Consider the following 4,078-nt stretch of genomic DNA (forward strand, 5'->3'; position numbering starts at 1 on the left):
TCTCCACTTCCTTGGCATTCCTAGCTCCACTGTATGGCTTTGGCTCAGGAATTTTCAGTTTTTGTGTCGCGGAAGTGGGGTTTGCAGCGCCCCCGATCTGGTTTCCACCGCCTCGCAGCAGGCCCTGTAAAACAGCATTGACAACATTGAGCTTGTCTGTCAAGTCGTCAATAGTTTGTTGCATGGCAGTCACCCTGTCTGCCTCTTGTGCCCTGTAAGCTAAATCCTCGGCACGCTCCTGTTGGAGTCCCTCGAATTTGCCAAAAATTTCGGCTGCCTCTGTGGCTGCCGTTTGCCGATCTCCCTCGGAGTCACGACTGATGTTTTCTATGTCAACTTCGGCCTGGAGCACCCTGCGGTCCAGGTCATCCAACCTTTGCCCTAGGCTGGTTCTTAGTTCAGGCACCGTATCCATGATGGGCAGTAATCCGTCAACCGTCTGTTCAAGGGCCGCAATGCGGTCCCCATGATTCACCATGGTCAGAAATGGTGGTAATGGCAATGCGTTCCCTCGTCCGATGTCGAGCCTAGGCTCTGATACCAACTGTTACGCGGCGCCTTCCTGAGATTCCTTGGAAGGGCGACGTAAGGCTAAGCAACTGATGTCAGTGCAGTTGTTGTACGCCAACTGAGGTCCCCTCCGTACGCTAGACTAGATTGTCAGTGCCGTACGGGAAAACCAATGTCAAGAGCAATTGAGAGAACACGAATGAGAATTGAGAATGAAAGAAAGCTTGATTGCATTAATGAAAGCTATTACAGAAAGGCAACGCGGTGTCGAGGGGGAGAGACACCAGTACAGAGAATTGTTTGCTTGCTAGAAAGTTTGATTGCTTGATCCCCCCTAATAATGCTTAAAAAAAATAATCCAAAGCTACAAGACTAGACTTGATTAAGCTAGAGAAACATAATGGAAGTACATGGAATAAAACTACTCTATATTTACAATGAAAAAGACTTAGTTTGCTATAAGGCAGAAAACAGGTCCGTTGTCCGCAGCATTGTCTTTGGCATCAGGGTCTGCGCGCGCGGCGTTGTCTGCGCGCGCGGCGCTGTTGGCATCTGCCTGCGGTTGGGTGCTGGCGAGGGATATCGGTGGGGCGACAGAGGCACATGCGCGCTTGTCACTTGGCGCGGCCAAGACCACGGGGCCGTCCGTGGCGCTAGGAGTTGGAAGGCTTGCTAGGACGCCACGGGGCGCGCCCAAGGGGTCATGGGGCACGGCTGGAAAGCCGCCCATGACATTACATATGATTCAAGAGATAAAATTAAACACACCGTCATTTCACAATTATATAGATCATGCATCAGTCGGATGATTGCATAGCCCCAAAAGAGCAAGAAGGATAATTGTTAACTTCCTAAAAGAAACAGAATATGCATCCGAACACAAACTGACAGGCATTTGGCTAAACCGTTAAAGGTCAGGAGGCATGTCTAAACGTTTAAAGAGGCAATCAAGCATTTGTGAAATGGAAACATATCTGAACTGTTGGATCACCAAACATGAGGTTACTTTGCATACACAACGGATATGTCCGATGTGCTTGTGGGAGTATGGAAGCAGGAAGAGATTTATGTTTCAAATTTGTCAAGGATAGCCACAGTTTGGCGAAGGGACAAAATGAAGACCAATATATGAGTAAACAAGTAGAAAAATATTCTCAAGATGTATATTCACCACTAGGTGTCCTGCAGTTTCTGAATAATTTCCCGACTTTCCCAGCCTGCATGGCATTATCTCATTAACTTTCCCAGCTTACATGGCATTATCTCATTACATCCTATCTCATGCATTAAGATAATTATAATGCTTTACCATGTGACTGTTAAACAAGAGGTGATAAAAGGCAGATTTGGTTGGAGCTCACACCTTCCCCAAAATCTTGTTTCGTTCATATTATCGATCTAACACTCGATCAAGGCTGCCTCATAGAGTGTAACTCGCTTATTGCCCGATTTGGTTGTCAAAGCGTCATTTTTACTCCATTCAAAAAAATTCAAGAAAAGGTATTTCTAAAGACTTTTTTAGTATAAGTCATATATATTTGAGTAATTAGTTGTTAGTACTATACTGTATGATTTTGTGCTTGTTTTGTGATTTTTTTTATCGGAATTAGTTTAATGTTCAGCAAATCTGTTCTGTATGGAAATTGTTTATTATACCTTTGTTATATAGCTGTTGAATAATTTGTGTTACATGTTTGACTATTTTTATAATTGTACAACAATAATATGTGACTTTTAGTGTTATTTAGTGCCCTTAGTGTAGTAGAACTGTAAATATATTTTAATTTATGTTATTTATTTAGGGCAATAAGCGAGTTCCACTCCACGAGACAGCCATGGATTCGGATTTAGAACGATAAAATATAAACGGGACAAGATTACGAGGAAGGTGTGGGCCCCAATGGAGTTTTTCTCTTTTAAAACAGGGGGGTTGGGAAGTTCTGTCGGGGAAGAAGAGGACTGGTTTAGTTAAATGGGTATAGCGCATGAATTATATATTCATGCGCTATAGCGCATGTATTACATATTCATGCGCTATAGCGCATGTATTACATATTCATGCGCTATAGCGCATGTATTACATATTCATGCGCTATACTAAGTCTTTGACCGACTTTTCAAACTAAGGCATAGCGCATGAATTAAGGTATAGCGCATGAAATTCATACGCTATATATAAAAATGTTCTCAAGTCTTTTTTCACCTATTTTGATGTTTTGAGTCCAATTTTGCAACACTTTGATTCCATACTCGGGGGGAGGGAGAGGGGGGTTCCAAGCAATCTCTATCCTATACTCATTTTTAATAAAATCAAAACCAATTAAATTTAGAATCTAAAGGCACAATTCAAGTGCAATATTCTGAAATCCAATCAAAAGACGATTCACGTTAGTCAAGAGATCATAGCAAAAGAATCCCTAAAACCAACCTCATTATCATCTTATTTAAACTCTCCATGAGATAAAGATTCAGAATATTAGTGGCAAATTTTATCAAAATAAACCTTCAAAAAGAAAAATACTACCCAAGTAATTGTACATACAGCTGTCAGCTAAAAATAACTATAACCCCTATGTCCCATTCATGTGAAGAGGCTCGGAATATACAGGGACAAAGGACCTAGTTTTAGCATGAATTTGGGCATCGGTTCTTCAAGTTTTTGAAATAAAATTTACAGATTCTTGAGCGGTATAAAATTATTACAAGCCACAATGGTTGATAATTTAAGATAATTTTAAATAGTAAAAAATCATAGTGAAAGAAAAAAAGGTTTGACTCCTTCAATTAGCAACAGTGTCACATAAAGAAAGCATGAGTACCAGATCTTGTACCAAACAGAACATATGATGGTAGCATAAGATTATAATGGTGGCAAGAAAGTTCTCGCCCCTGTAAAGGGGATTTACGGAACAAGTTCATGAGGTAAATAAAGCAGACTTAAGAGATGAATAGATCCAGGACTAGGAACTAAATCAATGAATGAGACTACCAGAAAGCGTAAAGGAATAATGAAGATTAAGTTCAACTTCCGGCAGGCTAACAAGATATTGAAGTTAATAAAATGGTGGAAATGTAAAGATAAAGTGAAATGGGTGAAAAGTAAAGAAAAATAAACTGACACAAGGACTGCGGAGTAATGGAAAAAGTTGCAAAATAAAAATAAAAAGTTACGAGGATCCCACATAACGATATTTAACGACATTTAAATGAACTGAATTACGCCAAACCACGTCCTAAATGATAGTATTCATTTCAGCTGAAACAAGCATCCAGGCCCTTAAATCATAGAGCCTCCCATTCATCCTGCTTGGAGACAAGTGGAGTTTTATGAGATTTAATATTTCAACGAGAAGTTTTAAACAAAGGGAACGAAGTGATGTGGATAGCTGGGTACTCATCAAGAATTCAAGAGCATAATGGAATGAAAGGAAACGTAATAAAGCAACAGCATCCTCGAACTATCAAAGCTTAACCATTGAAGGACTTTATGACAATTAAACAAAAGACAAAAGATCCAAAATCTACAAGCCAAGTGAAGCAAGCAATCAAGCTGCAAGCTAGATACATT

The sequence above is a fragment of the Nicotiana sylvestris genome, chromosome 9, assembly GCF_000393655.2.
Source record: "Nicotiana sylvestris chromosome 9, ASM39365v2, whole genome shotgun sequence".
NCBI classification, from domain to species: Eukaryota; Viridiplantae; Streptophyta; class Magnoliopsida; order Solanales; family Solanaceae; genus Nicotiana; species Nicotiana sylvestris.